Below are 21,867 nucleotides of genomic sequence, written 5' to 3' on the forward strand. Positions count from 1 at the left end.
TTAAACGGATAGAGGGTTTCGAGACAAAATTCCAGGCGCTTGAATCGCCTGATTCCGATAAACGAGCGAAAAGTTATACTAAAACAAAAATCGGATCAGGAATCGCGATCAGAAAAATCACGGATTTAATCCGAGAAAAAGAAAATGACGAATGGATTAACGAACGAACGTTCGTTATCCAGATCTAAACGATGAACGTTCTCGTTTAAACGAACAAACGAGCGAACGCTCGCTAGTTAACCTAAACCAAAAAAACCGATCTAAAAAAACAAAAACAAAAAAACCGAAAAAAACCGACGGAAAACCGCTCGATTTTCTAAAAAAAACAGGCGGCGCGGACTACGAGGCGGCGGCGAACCTCGGCGAGTGTGCGGCGGGGCGGCGGCTCCGGCGGGCGGCGCGGCGGGGCGGCGGTGCGGCGACGGCGGGCGGCGAGCGGCGCGGCGGGGCGGCAGCGGCGGCGGCAGCGGGGCGGGGCTGGGGCGGGGCGCTAGGGCGGGGCGCTGGGCTAGGGTTCCCCCCCCCCCCCCGTGGTGGGCCGGCTTATAAAGCCCCTACGGGCCGGGAGTCCTAGTCGGACACGGCCCGTAGGTCGGTTCCCTCTTTTTTTTATAATTACGCTCGGAAGAAAAATAAAAAGAAATACTAAACGGACTCCAAAAATCCCGAAATAAATTTTCCCGGGCTTATAAAATCAAGCCCGACAAAGTGAACATTTATTTGGGCCCTAAATGCATTTTTGAAAAACGCACATTTTTCCTAAATTCAAATAAAACACCGAAAAACTCCGAAATAAAATCTTATTTGATTTTTTTTATTAAATCCTCAATATTTCTTTATTTTGGGAAAGTCATTTTATTCCCTCTCTCATATTTTCATAATAGAAATAATTGATGATAAAATAAATAGTATCAAATGATCCTATTCTCAAAATTTGAGAAAACTCAAATATGAAAATAACGAAACCCCCAACTCTCTCCGTGGGTCCTTGAGTTGCTTAGGATTTCTAGGATCAACCAAAATGCAAAATAAAATATGATATGCATGATGATCTAATGTATAACATTCCAAATTGAAAATTTGGGATGTTACAAACCTACCCCCCTTAAGATGAATCTCGCCCTCGAGATTCGGGTTGGCTGGAAAATAGGTGAGGGTGGTCTTTGAACAAATCTTCCTCTCGCTCCCAGGTGGCTTCATCCTATGAGTGGTGACTCCACTGAACTTTGCAAAACTTGATAACCTTGCTGCGAGTAACTCGGTTGGCAAACTCGAGAATCTTGACTGGCTTCTCCTCATAGGTCAAATCGTTATCCAACTGTATAGTTTCCAAAGGTACTGTATCTCTCAATGTATGTCAGTCATCTCCGCGTGACACTTCTTCATTCCGGTCCACCAGAAAATATCCTTCAAATCCAAATAGATCTTGGTATTTCCTGGGTGAATCGAATACGGTGAATCATGTGCCTCTTGAAAAATCAACTTCCTGATCTCCGGGTTATTGGGCACGTAAACACGGTCTTCAAACCATAGGGTATCGTGCTCATCCTCACGAAATCCTTTAGCTTTTCCTTTGCTCAGTTTCTCCTTTATAGCGGCAATCTCTTTGTCAGCTTTCTGAGCTTCTCTGATTCTATCCATCAAAGTTGACTGAATCTCCAATGCTGCTACATAGCCTCTCGAAACTATTTCCAAACATAGTTCACGAAGATTTCCTGCTAACTCCTTGGGTATTTCTCCCGTCATTAACGTATTGACATGGCTCTTATGGCTTAATGCGTCAGCTACTACATTAGCCTTTCCAGGATGATAATGCAATTTCATATCATAATCTTTGATAAGCTCCAACCATCTCCTTTGTCTGAGATTCAACTCCTTCTGTGTGAAAATGTACTTCAAACTCTTATGATCCGTGTACACCTCACAATGGTTTCCAATGAGGAAATGTCTCCATGTTTTCAAAGCATGCACTACGGCTGCTAACTCCAAATCATGCGTAGCATAATTCAACTCATGGGGCCTCAGTTGTCTTGAGGCATATGAAACAACTCTCCCTTCCTACATAAGCACTGCTCCAAGTCCTCGATGTGAAGCGTCGCAATACACCTCATAATCCTTGGTCTGGTCTGGCAAAATCAACACTGGTGAGGTAACCAATCGTTTCTTCAACTCCTGGAAACTAGCCTCACATTCCTCAGTCCATATGAACTTGGTATCCTTCTTTAATAACTCTGTCATAGGCTTCGCAATCTTTGAGAAATTCTCAATAAATCTCCATTAGTATCCTGTGAGTCCTGGAAAACTTCGGATCTCTCCAACTGTTGTTGGGGCTTCCCACTTGGTCACGGTTTCAACTTTAGCGGGATCTACTGCTATACCTTCTCCAGATATAACGTGTCCGAGGAATCCTACTTCTTTCAACCAAAACTCACATTTGCTGAACTTGGCATATAATTGATGTTCTCTGAGCTTTCCAAGTACCAAACGCAAATGCTCCTTATGCTCCTCTTCATTCTTTGAATAAACCAGGATATCATCAATGAACACTACAATGAACTTATCCAAAAACTCCATAAACACTTTGTTCATCATGTTCATAAAATAGGCAGGCGCGTTAGTCAGACCAAATGACATAACGGTATACTCATACAGCCCATACCTGGTGGTAAAAGCTGTCTTCGGAATATCCTGTTCTCGAATCTTCAACTGGTGGTATCTTGATCGCAGATCGATCTTGGAAAATACCTTAGCTCCTTACAATCGATCAAACAGATCGTTGATCATTGGTAGTGGGTACTTGTTCTTGATCGTTACTTCATTCAATCCTCGATAATCAACAACCATCCTTAATGATCCATACTTCTTCTCCACTAGAAGTACTGGCGATCCCCAAGGTGAAGAACTTGGGCGAATATATCCCTTATCCAGTAACTCCTTAATCTGCTTCTTAATTTCGACCAAATCCTTTGCTGGCATCCTATATGGTCTCTTTGATATTAGCCTAGTGCCTGGCAATAGCTCAATCAAGAACTCAATATCTCTATCCGGTGGCATGCCTGGCAACTCTTCTGGAAATACATCAGGGAAATCCCTTACCACTGGTACTTCCTCCTGCACAACTCCTGTTAGGCAATTTACTTGGGTCCTCTTTGGCACATGTCGGGATACATACTTGATCCTTCTCCCTTCTGGGGTGGTAAGAAAAATTGACTTAGTAGCACATTCAATATTCCCTTCATACTTTGATAACCAATCCATGCCTAATATCACATTCAATCCTTGAGATTCCAATACTATTAGGTCTGAGGGAAAAACATAGTTACCAATCCTTAATGGTAACCGATCACACCATAGACTAGCCACATACTCTGCTCCAGGCGAGGTTACTAACATGGTTGACCTAAGGGCTTGGGTTGGTAGTTTATACTTATCCACAAATCCCCTTGAGATGTATGAATGCGATGCACCAGTATCAAAAAGAACGAGTGCAGTAAATGACTTAACCAGAAACTTACCTATTACTGCATCGGGCTAAGCTTCAACCTCCTCCACGCTAACGTGGTTCACCTATCCCCTGTTGAAAGGGTTCGGCTTCTTCCCAGAACTTCCATTGCCATTTTGGCCTTCAGGACATTCATTGGCATAATGTCCGGTCTTCGAACACTTATAGCAAGTGACTTGGCTCAAGTCCTTCTTGGCTGGGGTTGAGGGGTTGGTGCGGTTCTGGCCGTTGCTTCCTCCATTGCCATTACCATTTTTGGTGCCATTGTGATTGTGCGAGCTACCTCCTCCATGGGTATGCTGAAAATGTCCTCCTGGTCTAGGGGTAAAGCATGGCTTCTGCTGAGCTCCTGAATTGTACTTTCCTTGTCCATACTTCCTCTTGCGATTCTCAATTTGCTGCTGCTTCCCTTCAATCATAAGAGCACGATCTACCAACTCCTGGTAGTTAGTGAAGGTGGCTACCATCAACTGCATGCTCAACTCATCATTCAGTCCTTCCAGAAACTTCTCTTGCTTAGCTGCATCTGTAGCGACGTCATCTGGGGCATAACGTGCTAACTTACTAAATTCCTCCACATACTGGCCAACTGTCCGTCCTCCTTGGCGCAAGTTACGAAATTCACGCTTCTTCATGGCCATAGCTCCTGCTGAAACATGGGTAGTATGGAAAGCCTGCTAAAACTGGTCCCATGTGACAGTGTCGACTGGGAAGGTGGCTGTGAAATTCTCCCACTATGATGCTGCGGGTCCTTCAAGCTGATGTGCGGCAAACTTCACCTTCTCCGCATCTGTGCATCCTGCTATGGTTAACTCCCTAGCTGTCTTGCGGAGCCAATCATCTGCTACTATCGGCTCGGTGCTACTGGAAAACACCGGCGGATTCAGCCTAAGAAAACAGGCTAAGTGGTCAACAGGTGGTGGTGGTGGTGGGTTGTTGTTGTTGTTCCCCTGATTCTGATTCTGGACTAGCAAGTGCATCAATGTGTTCTGCTGTTGGATCAACTGGGTGAGCTCCGGTGGGAAAGCAAAACCGGGGTCACGTCTCGGAGGCATCTAAGGGTTTAGAAAAGATGAGATATAAGAATAGAGAGGGTCTAAAGGGAAAACACTACCCATATGCACATGAGGCAAAAGCAAATAATTCACTTCAATCAATCAAACAAAGGCATACAATCGATCTATCTATCACAAAACTGCTCGGACTACTATATTTACATGGTGGACTACTACTACTGATGAGGTGATCTACTAGAAATATTCTACGGTCGTTGACTCCATGATATCTGCTCCAACTTCATCAACATAGTCATCATCGCTACTGTCTGGTTCCGAGTCGGTGCCATCGATGATGATGTAGTCTTCCGGGCTAATCTCTTTGGGTTCTTCATCTTCATCTACTGGTGTCGGGCCTCCCATAAATATTCCAATCTTCTTGATCAGGTCGTCATTCTTCTCCACCAATACTTCAATTTCTTCTTCATAATCGTCACGTGTAGCCTTGAGTTCTTCCTCCAGTTCCTTGATTCTAGTCTTAGCCTTCTTCAGATCTATCATGTCAGCACACATCTGGTTCTCCTGTCATCGAATGTGCTGGTTTAGCTTCTGGATAAAAGCTGCAATTGATCTATCCTTCCTGGTGCTGATCATCTCCCAGTACTCATCTCGGCGCCCACAAATCTGGTAGATAGTATCCTTGAGATCCTTGCGGTAGACTTCTCCAATGCGTCCCATGGCGATGTGAGCTTCCATGCTCATTCCTAGACTCCAAGTTGGTGCATCAAATGAAAACTCTATGGGCTCAGTGACTGGCATGAACATCCTTCCTGGAACTTGAACTTGAATCATCCAGCGCTCTTCTTCAGGTAAAGTGGCATTGTAGGTTCCGGTGAAGCTTGGTACTCCTATATTCAGGTATCTAGTGACTTCCTTCAAGTGACATCCAAAGGGTGTATCTTCATCCGGTTGCGTGAACTTGTTCCTTGCATCCGCCATCCTAAAGAGTAGAAAAGATAAGAAGTCAGAAGAGAAGAGAGTGAATAGTGATCTAAATCTTTTAGCTTAGTGGCCGTGTCCTACAGTCAGCGTGTGCTCTGATACCATCTCTGTAGCGACCAGACCTCAAACAGTCTGATCTCTGTGCTTCGGTGTCATACCTGGATCAGTAATGCTGACACCACACAGTACTCGGAGGATTTATAGCAGAGTAGCAATCACACATGTATTACATCGAGTGTCTCAAAAGAGAACTTATTACAATAAATATGGCTTAAGGCCATCTAATAACGATAACAGCGGAAGGCTTGGAAGATAAGTGAGTCCATCAACTCCAACGGCATCACTGAGTATAGAACCACGACCTAAAAACTCCTTAATCATCGTCTGAAAAGTCTGCAACATTAACGTTGCAGCCCGAAAATGGGTCAGCACATGGAATATGCTGGCAAGGTAACACATAGAGAGTGATGGAATGAACAGCTATACTATATGCATATTTGGCTGGTGGAAAGGTCTATGGTTACAGTTTTGCGTAAAGCCAATTTTTCCCTACTTCAAAGGAATAAATTTAATTACTATCATGGTGGTTGTTAAACATTGAGAATGTTTGACAGCATTCTCAATCCCAATTAAGCATCATCATTAAACATAACCCAACAAAATTAATTTAGTGTAACATGTTGATATTCACATGAAAATCCAGGTACTAGATACTCAAGATGTCCATAACCGGGGACACGGCTAACCATGATTAGTTTGTTACACTCTGCAGAGGTTTGCGCACTTTTCCCCACAATACTCGATCGCCTCCGTTTGTTTTCTCGCACTACATGGTGTTTGAGAAGACGGATGACCGAGACATAGTCTTTCAGAAGCGCTAGCACCTTACGATCGGGTAGACCGTACCACCTACATCCCCTACATCTGCTAGTCTACCACTCTAAGAGTTCTCACAACTTAGTCAACTATGCTAGAGCCCATAATAGCTTGTGGCTACACACGGAAGTTTCTAGTATGAATAGTCTCATGATCCCTTTGAGCCTGGGTGGCGGTCCAAAAGAAAACAGGCAAGTCCTGGAATACCCAGGTGCCTCAATCCACCCAGATGTGTGTTTAAGTTGCCAGAGGTTTGAAAATAAACTGGTAATAGGTACTACCTCATCTACTTCCCATCCCACAATTTAATTAGATCCTAATCATGCAATGTGTGAGGATTGATCTAATGCAACAAAACTGGGTAGTAGAAAAGATATGATCAAAGTGTTACTTGCCTTGCTGATGATCCGGGAAACCTAACGATTCGAAGTAACAGGCGGCGCACTCCAGGTATTCTATCATAGACAAACAAACAAGCATACAATAAGTACTCATCTAATGCACAGGTAAAACTCAAATAAGATATCTAACTAGAAGGTTCAACTTAAGAACTCCGGTTGGCAAAACAAATCGAATCGAACAAAGCAACGAAAGTCAAACGGCGAAAGAAAACTACTTCGTTCTAGTAATCTGGATCTAGGGCAAATTTTATAGTAGCAAAATCTTGTTTAAGTTGGTTAAACGGATAGAGGGTTTCGAGACGAAACTCCAGGCGCTTGAATCGCCTGATTCCAATAAACGAGCGAAAAGTTATACTAAAACGAAAATCGGATCAGGAATCGCGATCAGAAAAATCGCGGATTTAATCCGAGAAAAAGAAAACGACGAACGGATTAACGAACGAACGTTCGTTATCCAGATCTAAACGATGAACGTGTTCGTTTAAACGAACAAACGAGTGAACGCTCGCTAGTTAACCTAATCCAAAAAAACCGATCTAAAAAAACGAAAACAAAAAAAACCGAAAAAAACCGACGGAAAACCGCTCGGTTTTCTAAAAAAACAGGCGGCGGCGAACCTCGGCGAGCGTGGGGCGGGGTGGCGGCTCCGGCGGGCGGCGCGGCGGGGCGGCGGCGGCGGGGCGCTGGGCTAGGGTCCCCCCCCCCCCCCGGGGGTGGGCCGGCTTATAAAGCCCCTACGGGCCGGGAGTCCTAGTCGGACACGCCCGTAGGTCGGTTCCCTCTTCTTTTTTTATATAATTACTCTCGGAAGAAAAATAAAAAGAAATACTAAACAGACTCCGAAAATTCCGAAATAAATTTTCCCGGGCTTCTAAAATCAAGTCCGACAAAGTGAACATTTATTTGGGCCCTAAATGCAATTTTTGAAAAACGCGCATTTTTCCTAAATTCAAATAAAACACCGAAAAACTCCGAAATAAAATCTTATTTGATTTTTTATTAAATCCTCAATATTTCTTTATTTTGGGAAAGTCATTTTATTCCCTCTCTCATATTTTTGTAATAGAAATAATTGCTGATAAAATAAATAAAATCAGATGATCCTATTCTCAAAATTTGAGAAAACTCAAATATGAAAATAACGAAACCCCCAACTCTCTCCGTGGGTCCTTGAGTTGCTTAGGATTTCTAGGATCAACCAAAATGCAAAAAAATATATGATATGCATGATGATCTAATGTATAACATTCCAAATTGAAAATTTGGGATGTTACACGTAGCACGGCTCTTGATGCCACTATAGGGAAACGCAGCAGAAAACAAAAAAATTCTGACCTACGCACCAGCCCAGGGCCACTATGGAGACTGCATACGTGGTTTGATTTTTTTCGTTACCGACTCGTAGCGCAGCGGGAAGTAGAGTCGATGACGATCGGCGGTGCAGATCCCCGCAGCTAGGATTTACAACCTCCCAACCGCGAGGATGTATACCCTCATCTGCTCCTCAGACAGCCCTCCGGGAGGTAGTCAAATAGCCCCTGGATGGTGTCGCGGATAGCCCTTCGGGAGGACCTTCGAAACTCGAACGGTCACCCAGACAGCCCTTCGGGAGGACCTTCGAAACTCGAACTGTCACACGGACAGCCCTTCGGGAGGCACTCACGAACTAAGGCCGGAACTACAATCTCTCTACAAAGTTGCACACATAGGGTGTCATCTATCCGGCAGGGCTTCGCCGTCCAGAACTAGTACCTGCCGGAACCCACACAACCTTTCGGCTCTACGAAACTATTTCGCGGGGAGGGAGAGAGAAGCCAGATCATTCCATGGCACTTGTATGTGAGAAGGGATGAGGAGAATGGCAGCCCCTTCTCCTCCTTTTATAGGCCAAGGCAAGGGGTGGGGTGGTGGAGGAAATACCAAAACACCCATGCTACATGTCCCACGTGAAGGGTGAAATGGTAACTCAAGTGGGGCACCAAGGGGACACCATGGAGGCACCCACTTGGCCAGCCACAACCTTGCCCCCTCCCATGGGTGGGGGGAAACAAGTCACCAACATGTCTCCTAGAAACATGGGTGCTCCCTAGACAAAAAGCCACCAAACATGTAACCCCCGATTCGTGGGATTTTGTCCCCTCGTGCTGAGACAAGATGTTTTCCGCGAAACATTTTTTCTGAAAAATTCCGGAAGGTCCCAGAACATTTCCGGCACCCTCTAAAATTCTTCTGGGCATGATCCGAAACATTTCCGGTGTGGTGATTTTTATCAGCGAAAAGCAACAACGGCGGTTACGGCAGCTACGGAACATTTTTGGTTTTTCTCTCCGAAAATTCCCAAAAGTTCCGAGACCAATTCTGGGGCCCTCTAAGAATTTCCAGGCGAGTGCCGAAACCATTTTGACCTAATAATATATTCCAAAACAACTTTTCGGTTTTACCGAAACTCTTTCGGTGTTCTCTCTCCGGAACTCTTCCGTTGTCTCCGAAACTTTTCCGGTGAGTTTCTCTCAGACTCCCTGTCTAGTATTCAGCAGACAGATGACCCTTAAGCGTGTGACCCTATAGGTTCGGTGAAGTATAGACATGACCTGGAACCCCTTCCTATCAATGGTCAACATCGGAGCCGTGGACACCCATATTGACCCCTATACCCACACGAATGAATATTCAAGTGAACCTCGAGTTGCCGTGTGCTATTCCTGTTGCTTCGTGATATGTTACAAATACCCGAGGTGAGATTTACTTGCATCCCCGTTGATCAACGACTTGTCCACTATGCTAGGTACCTCATTACCAGTTTTGTTCTCTTTTCTTGTTTCCGTGTTGTGGCATCCCTGTGATCAAATCACACTGTGTCTGGCCAGACGATGATGGATACCGTAACACCGAGCGGGCCCGAGAATATCTCTCCATCGTCAGAGGAGCAACTCCCAATCTTGAGCTATCAAGTTACTTGATACACTTTTCCATGAACCCGTAAGCCGCCATAATATCCACCCATTTACAGATGACGTCTAACAAACCCCAAAGTTCATGAAGCAAGTATGAAGAAACTCGATACTCTCATGGTCTAAGGAATTATGCAAACGTTAACCATCTCTGTGTTATGTACCATTAACTTGTGATGAACGAATCTCATAGCATAACATCAATCCGGGCCGATTCAACACAAATGTTCTCTTAACATTGTGCCCTCAAAGTTGCTGGCATAGACATGCCCATGACTAGGAAAACAGAATCATCATGCAACACTTGAGCTAGTCTTAGAGGCAAGACTAGGAATACTTCTTACCGTTATTATTCCACACGTGCATATGAGTCTTCCTCCGAGCCTTATGTTATTGCAGAATCGAGAACCATAGCAGTTATAGCATGGAACATAAACATAATTATTAACATGGAGATACGTAATAGCATTTATTATCGCCTCTAGGACATATCTCCTATATACTCCCACTTGCACTAGAGTCAATAATCTAGTTAATGCTAATGCACTTTACACCTATGGCATACCGGTGTAAAAATTGCTTCGCATGTGGTATAGCCTGATTTCCATCTGATCTGACAACTTCTCTTCCGTGTCTATCTCTGCATATCGTCGCGTTTTCACGCTTTCACAAAATTCATATTTTGTGTGGACTTGGCTTTTATGTATGTGAATCACAGGTCGAACCTGGATTCCTCAGACTGAGTTATGGAGAAACTACCTGCAGTAGTGTCCCATTGACAAAAGCCATCTTGGAACCATACTAAGTTCATGAATGAACTATATGATTCAACATCTTGTTTGTCACTTCTAAAGCGTCAACATACTTAGTCATTTGTTATAGAATTCGCCACAATATCCTGTTGGGAACAATTTCCAACTACTGTGCCACCATATTGTGTATTACACAAAACCCTTAACTTAAATCGAAAATCGCATGGAGAAAAAAGATGAAGACTGTATCGATGTAACATTTTACAACAAACTCTTCATGGTCTCCGCTTGCGAGAAAACATATCATCGGTACTTACTCTAGTACTCAATGACATCTTTCACTGTTGTCCCACGGTCAGTAGTTTGATCACTTTAGTATCCATAATCGCAACACCTTGGGAGTATCGGACATATCTGGTTGTTTTACATACCATGGAGTACATGATTAATCCAAACACAAAAGTGTGTGGAATCTGCATCATGTATTTTGCTCATCATGTTTTGGGACACCGAGTCTTGCAAAAAACTCTTCCATGTGACTCTGGCAAGAATCACTCCTTGGCGGTTTTAAATGCTAAAAGGTTTTAGCACCTTGTCAATATGTATTCATTTCTTAGCCCTATTAGGTAAATCTATCGCCATAGATCATTATGCCTAATATTGAGGCTATTTAGCCTAAGCACTTCATCAAAAAAACTATTTTCAAATGAAGTCCTAATTCGTGTTAAGAAATTTATTTCCAATTAACAATGTGTCAAGCACAGAAGGTTTTTAGAAATATTATTACGCTCCCACTTACTTTCTTGAATTACAAGCATCTTCGTTACCCATTGATGAAGTCAGAACCCTTTGATCATCTCATCAAAGCACGAAGATTCAAACTCCATTTTGCTCTCTTCTGTCCATCGCTGGAACTCTGAAGTTTGCACCCTTACTAGCATCCTCTGGATAGACAAAATGCCTTGGACTATAACACATGCAAGTCCTTGGTTTCATTTCCATCAGATGGAAATCCTATTGTCATCTATGTTTCATATCTCATGATTGAAATATGTATTAATTGCTAGTTCAACCTGAACCTACTTTAAGCATCGCTACGATGAAAACAACCTCATTGTAGTCAACTCTTGAACTTGTTATTTCAACAAGTCGAGCTTTATGGATAAAACATTTTTATCTGTATCAGTTTTGAGTTCCATAAATATTCGTTAGACTCTAAGTCTTCCGAAAGGTGTATCAAGGTTTTAATCTTGAATCACTTATATGGAAACTAACTCGGGTTGTATTGGCATTTAACCAATTTCGGAGTCAGGGCCCATCAACGCTTCCTTGTGTATCATAGGTATAATGTTGTATAACAACAATATCTCGTTTGCGCACCTAAGAGGTTTGCACGAGCCTTGCCTACGTGGTTCAGCTGCAAGTTCGACTGAAGTTCATACATTTTATTGTAGAGACTTTTGTATCAGTCGCAGTAGGAAACTCTGGAATTACTTCCAAGGTCTCTTTCCTTTGATCTGATGATGAAGATATTGTTTATCTTGTCGAGTTGCACTATTCTCCCACTCACCTTTTGGAAAGAACCATTCTCTTTAAAAGCACACCGTTTCGTGGCAAAACTATTTGCCTCAGTATAGTGAGGGAGGAATACCCAACATTTTGGTATAACCTACAAAGTACCACTTGTCTGATTTGGATTAGGTTTGTAACCTTTTACACAAGCCCCATATTCCAAATGTTAAGAAAATATATAACATGGTTGGGCGTACCATACCTTGGCTTCATTTCAACAGACCCGATGTAGCTCTTCTCAGTGTAAAAGCCGCAGTCTCTAAAGAATCACTTTAAAAGGGATAATGGCAAATGTATTTATGTCATCTTTGACCTTACCATGTCATAAATGGTTAGATTACATCTCCATGGACTTTCCACTTGCAGTGGTGTTCCGGGAGGTGCAAGTTATGAAACCCCTTTCACAACTCATCAGGCATTCGCTAAACATGTAACTCAAATATTCCTTTGTGCAATCAAATTGCAGAAACATAATTTTCTTGTTACAATAACTTCTACTTCATTTTTCAAAACCTTTCGAATGATTTCAAAAGATCCAGACTTACGTCTCATCAAGTAAATATCCATATATCTACTTGAGTCATTTCTGAAGATAAATAAGTCCACCACTTGCAACAACATTTATTGAACTACACACATCAAAATGTATGATCACCAATAAGTTTGTTGCTCGTTCCTTACGGCCTGTGAACGGTATTTCAGTCACTTCACTTTTCGGAGGAAAGTTGCAAGTGTCATATGATTCAAAATCAAACGACTTCAAAATCCATCATAATGGAATTTTTCCATGCGGGTTTCTCCAATGTGACCCAATGTAGTGCCACACATGTGTGGTATTCTCATAGTCTCGCGACATTTAGCGTCAGCGTTATGGATGTATCATATTACCATCAATATTCATAACATACATCCCATCTTGGATGGAATCATGACCCTTCATGTTATTCATAATACTTAACAACAATTGTTGGTTTTTTGAACAACTCTTTTGCAACAAACATTGTGCAATGGGCTAGAGTGTATGAAACTCTAAAATGAATTATGAAAGTAAACCTAGAGGTATTGTATTATTATCAATATCCATAACATACATCTCATTCATAATGGAAGTATGGCCCTTGTGTTATTCATAACATCAAACATAAAAAGTTCTCTTATGAACAACCTTCTTGCAAGATACCTTATGTAATGGGCTAGAGTTTGTAAAACTCTAAATGAATTATGAAAATAAATACAGACGGCAATACACTGATGGAAGGTATAGTAACATTTACTATGTTCCCTGTGTATACCTTAACCACATTTCTGGCTAGTCTCTTTAGGCCATAGTAGCTCTTACATTGATCCGCAACAGAATGCAATCGAGTGGGTATCTTTGTGATTAACTCACAATACCCAAGAATTAGTGATTAACATGTTTAACCATAATTCCCAAGAACTATATCTTTGACCAACCTACTATACATCAAAAACTTGTATACATTCATACATGAGCTGGATATTCCAGTCATCTTTCTTTCTGCCTTTATACTTCTAACAGTTTAACTTTTAATATTTCTCCTACTCGCAAAAGAAACACCCAACTTAATAGTGGCGTTAGCCGCGGACTTCCTAGGAGTGTAAGTCATACTAACACCCTTTGGATACTTCCTTTCTCTTTAAGTTGTTGTTTTATTCACCTTTCATTATATGACAGGCGTTCTTCTGGATCCCTTTCCCAACAGTCAAATGCATAGTAAACACTTTTACTAATACTTGCAAACAAACATTGCTTTGTTTGTAAATAATTTTCAGTTCCATGAATATCATATAACTATCCCAACTTTCGAAGTTTGGGATTCATGGAAGCAAACATATTCCACATGACCGTAACAGAATTCTAGCTTTTGGATCGAAGGACGAGAGTCATATGATCCATAGCATTAGCGGGAGGATGCGGAAAGCATGTGATAGGACAAAGTCCTTCTCGACACTTTTGAGGACAATCCTCACATTACGTTACCAATCATAAAGTTTTAACCAGATATTTAACAGCTATTCAATTTTAACAGGGAAGGTGGAAACGCGAGCCATTATTCTACAACTATTTTGCAAGAAACACTTAGACAGTGTTCATAATTAATTGCACTGAGAATTAAACATGCTAATTCAACAGTGCGCTCCCACTCAAATCAATATCTCTCATAATTCATTTTGAGTGATCCAAGATCCAGACTTCAATTCATCGCCATAGAATCATCATCTCATAACGGGAATTTTAATCGGTAGGCCAACTTGCCGATCACATCTCTATGTGACTCTTGCTCATCTTTTGATGTGTGTGTTCCGAGCTCAAGACAATCCTGCCATGAACGTCAAGACAACCAAGTGACCTTGCTGCGAGGTCTGACCTCACCCGCCTCACACTTCTCTAATCGTTCATACCCATGCATCCATGGCACACCCCGAAAAGATAGGTGTCGTGACGGTGCTACACTTGGGAGAACACTAACTACTTGATATTTTAGTGAGATATCACCCTAATAAAAAGTGACTACCGCGCAATCAAGAAGGGTGCATCATAAGGGATAAACATCTCAGGTAATTCATAATAGCATGATATGTATAGCCCTTTCTGACGGAGAAGTCTTTCATTTCTTCATCTTCGGCATTCGCGTCGGTGTTCACCTTCACGAAGATTGCCACCACCTTGTCGATGCACCAGATAATATTGCTATCTCTATAGCTAATAAAATAAGTGCATTAATTAAGGTTGACACGCAGGTCATTAAAGTGACAATCATATGGATCCAACCATCATGCCGAATCATGACACATAGGTCATGTTAATTACATCATATAGTCATCTCATACATAATCAAATTTAATATGATCATTGCTATACCACATCACATGCACATCCTGCAAAACCAAGTTAGACGCCTCTAATCGGTTTATAATTTTATTTTACGTGGCCTCTATGGTTTTGACTTAAACCGCAGCTACCAACGTTTTATCATCAAGTATGATTATTCAAGTTGCTAGATTAACATCTCAGGGTGTATGAAACATAAGATAATTAAATCTTGATCCCATACTAAACTTTGTCATACGCATGACCCCCGTGCAGATCATATCTGCAATGCCCTTTCATCTGCGAATTTCATCTTTCTTTTGACTATTGCAGAACCCAAAGAACTGATAGCACTTCCATGATCAATCAGGATCACAGATTGCCAGAACTTTGTCAAATTCCACCATGCTATCTCGACATTGAGCAAATGTGAATTCTAGGGAAGCAACAAGAACGTCGGGTAAAAGATTTCATCTGTCACCCGCATAAATAATTTTCTGCAATAGATCTCATCTACTACCCAATTATATTATGCAATACCCATACATGTCCATGTATTCTAGATCGAAACCTACATCTACGCATAGCACGGCTCTTGATGCCACTATAGGGAAACGCAGCAGAAAACAAAAAATTTCTGACCTACGCACCAGCCCAGGGCCACTATGGAGACTGCATACATGGTTTGATTTTTTTCGTTACCGACTCGTAGCGCAGCGGGAAGTAGAGTTGATGACGATCGGCGGTGCAGATCCCCGCAGCTAGGATTTACAACCTCCCAACCGCGAGGATGTATACTCTCATCTGCTCCTCAGACAGCCCTCTGGGAGGTGGTCGAACAACCCCCGGACGGTGTCGCGGACAGCCCTTCGGCAGGACCTTCGAAACTCGAACGGTCACTCGGACAGCCCTTCGGGAGGACCTTCAAAACTCGGACGGTCACACGGACAGCCCTCCGGGAGGCACTCACGAACTAAGACCGAAACTACGATCTTCCTACAGAGTTAGACACATACGGTGTCATCTATCCGGCAGGGCTTCGCCGTCCAGAACTAGTACCTGCCGGAACCCAGACAGCCTTTCGGCTCTACGAAACTATTTTGCGGGGAGGGAGGGAGAAGCCAGATCATTGCATGTCACTTGTATCTGAGAAGGGATGAGGAGAATGGCAGCCCCTTCTCCTCCTTTTATAGGCTAAGGCAAGGGGTGGGTGGTGGAGGAAATACCAAAACACCCATGCTACATGTCCCACATGAAGGGTGAAATGGTAACTATAGTGGGGCACCAAGGGGACACAATGGAGGCACCCACTTGGCCAGCCACAACCTTGGCCCCTCCCATGGGGAGGGGGCAACAAGTCACCAACATGTCTCCTAGAAACATGGGTGCTCCCTAGACAAAAAGCCACCAAACATGTAACCCCCGATTCGTGGGATCTTGTCCCCTCGTGCTGAGACAAGATGTTTTCCGCGAAAAAAAAATTCTGCAAAATTCTGGAAGGTCCCAAAACATTTCCGGCACCCTCTAAAATTCTTCTAGGCATGATCCGAAACATTTCCGGTGTGGTGATTTTTATCAGCGAAAAGCAACAACGGCGGTTACGGCAGCTACGGAACATTTTCGGTTTTTCTCTTCGAAAATTCCCAAAAGTTCCTAGACCAATTCTAGGGCCCTCTAAGAATTTCCAGGCGAATGCCGAAACCATTTTGACATAATAATATATTCTGAAACAACTTTTCGGTTTTACCGAAACTCTTTCGGTTTTCTCTCCCCGGAACTCTTCCGTTGTCTCCGAAACTTTTCCGATGACTTTCTCTCAGACTCCTTGTCTAGTATTCAGCAGACAAATGACCCTTAAGCGTGTGACCCTATAGGTTCGGTGAAGTATAGACATGACCTGGAACCCCTTCCGATCAATGATCAACATCGGAGCCGTGGACACCCATATTGACCCCTATACCCACACGAATGAATATTCAAGTGAACCTCCAATTGCCGTGTGCTATTCCTGTTGCTTCGTGATATGTTACAAATACCCGAGGTGAGATTTACTTACATCCCCATGGATCAACAACTTGTCCACTATGCTAGTTACCTCGTTACCGGTTTTTTCTCTTTTCTCGTTTCCGTGTTGCGGCATCCCTGTGATCAAATCACACTGTGTCTGGCCAGATGATGATGGATACCGTAACACCGAGCGGGCCCGAGAATATCTCGCCATCGTCAGAGGAGCAAATCCCAATCTTGAGCTATCAAGTTACTTGAAACACTTTTCCAGGAACCCGTAAGCCGCTGTAATAGCCACCCATTTACGGATGACGTCTAACAAACCCCAAAGTTCAAGAAGCAAGTATGAAGAAACTCGATACTCTCATGGTCTAAGGAATTATGCAAATGTTAACCATCTCTGTGTTATGTACCATTAACTTGTGACGAACGAATCTCATAGCGTAACATCAATCCGGGTCGATACAACACAAATGTTCTCTTAACATTGTGCCCTCAAAGTTGTTGGCATAGACATGCCCCTGACCAGGAAAACAGAATCATCATGCAACACTTGAGCTTGTAGCGACCCGACCTCAAACGGTCAAGCCTCTGTGCTTCAGTGTCATCCCTGGATCGGTAATGCTGACACACATAGTACTCGAGGATTTATAACAGAGTAGCAATCACACACTTATTACATTGAATGTCTCAAAAGAGAGATTATTACAATAAATATGGCTTAAGGCCATCTAATACGATAACAGCGGAAGGCTTGGAAGATAAAGTGAGTCCATCAACTCCAACGGCATAGCTGAGCTGCACGGCAACGACCTAACGACCCTTCTCCTCGTCTGAAAAATCTGCAACATAATACCTTGCAGCCTGAAAACGGGTCAGCACATGGAATATGCTGGCAATATAACATAGTAGAGCAAGAACAGAATAATGCTATCACTACATGCATATATGGCTGGTGGAAAGCTCTGTGGTTATGGTTTTTGCGAAAAGCCAAATTTTCCCTACAACAAAGGAATAGATTTTATTTTAACTATCATGGTAGTTGAAACATCATTGAGAAGATTCCTCCAACTGAATCCCAATTAAAGTAATTAACAACCCAACAATATTAATTAATAGTGATGAGATACTTATGATACTCCAACTACTAGATACTCAAGATGTCCATAACCGGGGACACGGCTAACCATGATTAGTTTATACACTCTGCAGAGGTTTCCGCACTTTTCCTCACAAGACTCGATCTCCTCCGTTGGATTTCTCGCACTTCATTGTGTTTGAGAAACGGATGACCGAGACACAGTCTTTCAGAAACATTAACCCCTTACTCCGGGCAGACCATACCAACCTACATCCCTCTACCTGTTCATCCACCTCTTCGGGAGCTTCACGCAACTTACTCAACTATGCTAGAGCCCATAATAGCTTGTGGCTGCACACGGAACTTTCTAGCATGAAAATATCTCAGTTCCCTTTGAGCCCGGGTGGCGGACCATAGGATTATCACACGGGTACTCCAGGATATCCTAGGACAACACTGGATTCCCCAGGTGCCCAACAAACAATCCACCCAGATGTGTATTCAAGTTGCCACCTTAAGTTGAACCATTAATTAACAATCTCACATCTGTCATGGATTTCAGTCACCCAACCACGTCTACGTGCATAGCATAGCAATATAAGCAATACGTAGAAGTAACTCCCAAGGTTTGAATATAACAGGGCAATAGGTTCTACCTCATTAACTACTTCCCAACCCACATGTTAATCACATCCTAACCATGCAATGTTTGAGGATTGGAACTAATGCATAAAAACTGGGTGTTAAAGGGGTATGATCAAAGTGTTACTTGCCTTGCTGATGATCCGCAAAACCTAGGGATTCGTAGTAGCACGCTTCGCACTCCGGGTTTTCTATCGCATACAAACAATAGTATACATAAGCAATCAAGCAAGGAAAACACGGGTAAATCTCAAATAAGAAGATCTAACCAGAAAGTTCAACTTAATAACTCCGGTGTGCGAAAACAATCAAATCAAATGGAGCAACGAAACTCGAACTGTGAAAGAAACAAGATCTGTTTACTAATCTGGACTAAGGTAAAATTTAAAGTAGCAAAAACTTGTTCAAATTTGTTAAACGAAAAGAGGGTTTCGAGACGAAGATCTAGGCGCTTGAATCGCCTGATTCCGATAAACGAGCGAAAAGATAAACTGAAACGAAAATCGGATGAGAAATCGCGATTGAAAATAATCGTGGAAAATCTGAGAAAAATAAAACTGACGAACAGGCTAACGAATGAGCGTTCGTTGTCTGCGGCTAACGAGTGAACACTGTTCGTTAGAACGAATGTACGGACGAACGTCCGCAAAGTAACTAAACCGCGAAAAACCGGCTAACCGATTTAAAAAAGACAACAACTAGGGTTTCTAAAAAAACCTGATCGGTTTTCTAGGGAAAACCGGCGGCGGCGGCATATACCTCCGGCGGCTTCCACGGCGGGGCGGCAAGGTGCGGCGGCAGCGGTGAGCGGCAGCAGCGGCGTGCGGCCGCAGCGGCAACCAGCGACGGCGCAGGCGGCGAGCGGCGAGGCGGGCGGCTTCGGGGCTCCAAGGTGGGCGGGGCGCGCGGCCGAGTCAGCCACGGCGTGCGGCGGCGGCAGCAGGCGTAGTCTCCAGGTGGGAGACGGCGGCACGGGGAGGTGGGCCGGCGGCCTGGCTCGGCTGGGCCTCGGCCCAGTTGGGCGCTGCGTTTTTTTTAAATAATTTTGCCAGAACTAAATAAATCTTAGAAAATAAAATAAAAATCTAAAAATGCCAAAACAAATTTTAGCCGTCTAAGTAAAATATTTAGAACAGGATGAACATTTTCTTGGCCCTAAAATGCAACTTTGAAAAACATGCAATTTTCTAATTCAAATAAAATAGCAATAAACTCCGAATAAAATCAAATATTTGATTTTACTATTTTTCCTCCAATATTTCATTTTATTTTGGAGAAGTCATATTATCTCCTCTCATATATTTTAATATGAAATATTTTTGGAGAGAAAATAATTAAAACCAAAAATCCTCGTTTCAATATTTGATAAAACTCAAATATGAAAACAGGGAAATCCCCAACTCTCTCTGAGGGTCCTTGAGTTGCTTAGGGTTTTGAGGATTTGCGAAACGAAGTGCAATAAAATATGCTATGCATGAATGATCTATGTATAACATTCCAAATTGAAAATTTGGGATGTTATAAACCTACCCCCCTTAAGATGAATCTCACCCTCGAGATTCAGGTTGGCTAGAGAATATGTGTGAGTGGTCTTTGCGAAGATCATCCTCTCGTTCCCAAGTGGCTTCATCCTCGGTATGGTGGCTCCACTGAACTTTGCAAAACTTGATAACCTTGCTGCGGTTGACTCGGCTGGCAAATTCAAGAATCCTGACTGGCTTCTCCTCATAGGTCAAATCACTGTCCAACTAAATCGCCTCCAAGGGTACTTGTATCTCTTAATGGTATATCGGCCATCTCAGCATGACACTTCTTCAGTTGTGAAACATGAAATACATCATGAACTCCTGACAGTCCTTCAGGTAACTCCAACTTGTAGGCAACTTCTCCCATACGTTCCAAAATTTGATACGGTCCTACAAAACATGGGGCTAACTTTCCCTTAACTAAAAAAATTTCACTCCTCGCAGGGGTGACACTCGCAGATACGCTCTGTCTCCAATTTCATAGGTTATTTCCTTGCTTTTCGAATCTGCATAACTCTTCTGTCTAGACTGAGCTACCTTCAGTCTATCTCGGATCAACTTAACTTTCTCTTCAGACTCCTTGATCAAATCTGGTCCAAACAACTGTCGGTCTCCAACTTCATCCCACATCAACGGTGTTATGCACCTTCGTCCATACAGGGCTTCGAACGGGGCCATCTTCAAACTAGCTTGATAGCTATTGTTGTATGAGAACTCCGCGTAGGGAAAATTGTCATCCCAACTAGATCCATAATCTAGCGCACAGGCTCTCAACATATCCTCCAGAATCTGGTTGACTCTCTCGATCTGTCCATCGGTCCGCGGGTGGAATGCTGTACTGAACTCCAACCTTGTCCCCAAAGTTTGGTGCAGCTGATGCCAAAACTTTGAAGTAAACTATGTTCCTCTATCTGATACGATGGTCCTCGGAACTCCATGCAAACATAAGATCCTGGTCATATATATCTTGGCCAACTTTGCACTTGTATAGGTGGTTTTCACCGGGATAAAGTGAGCTACTTTGGTCAAGTGATCGACTACTACCCATATAGAATCATATCCTGATTTGGTCCTGGGCAATCTGGTGATGAAATCCATGCCAAGTTTATGCCACTTCCATTCGGGTATCGGCATCGGCTGTAACAATCTTGCTGGCTTTTGATGCTCTGCCTTCACTCTTTGACACACATCGCATACGGCTACATACTCGGCAATATCATTCTTCATACCAGTCCACCAGAAACGTTCCTTCAAATCCAAATACATCTTGGTGTTTCTGGGGTGTATCGAGTATGGTGAGTCATGAGCCTCCTGAAGTATTAACTTCTTGATCTCTGTGTTATTGGGCACATAAACAAGGTCCTCAAACCATAAGGTGTCGTGCTCATCCTCACGAAAACCTTTGGCCTTTCCTTCACTCATTCTCTATTTTATCTCGGCAATCTATTTATCCTCCTTCTGAGCTTCTTGAATCTTTCCTAACAATGTAGACTGAACCTCCATTGTTGCAACAAAACCTCTAGGAACAATCTCCAATCGAAGTTCCCTGAGATCCTCTGTTAATTCCTTTGGCAATCCCGTGCTTACTAGGGTGTTAGCATAACTCTTCTGACTCAAAGCATCTGCTACAACATTGGCCTTGCCTGGATGATAGTGAAGCTTCATGTCATAATCCTTTATAAGCTCCAACCATCTTCTTTGCCTAAGGTTCAGCTCCTTCTATTTGA

Source organism: Triticum urartu, chromosome 2A, assembly GCF_056163025.1.
Source record: "Triticum urartu cultivar PI428250 chromosome 2A, HENAU_Tu73, whole genome shotgun sequence".
NCBI lineage: Eukaryota > Viridiplantae > Streptophyta > Magnoliopsida > Poales > Poaceae > Triticum > Triticum urartu.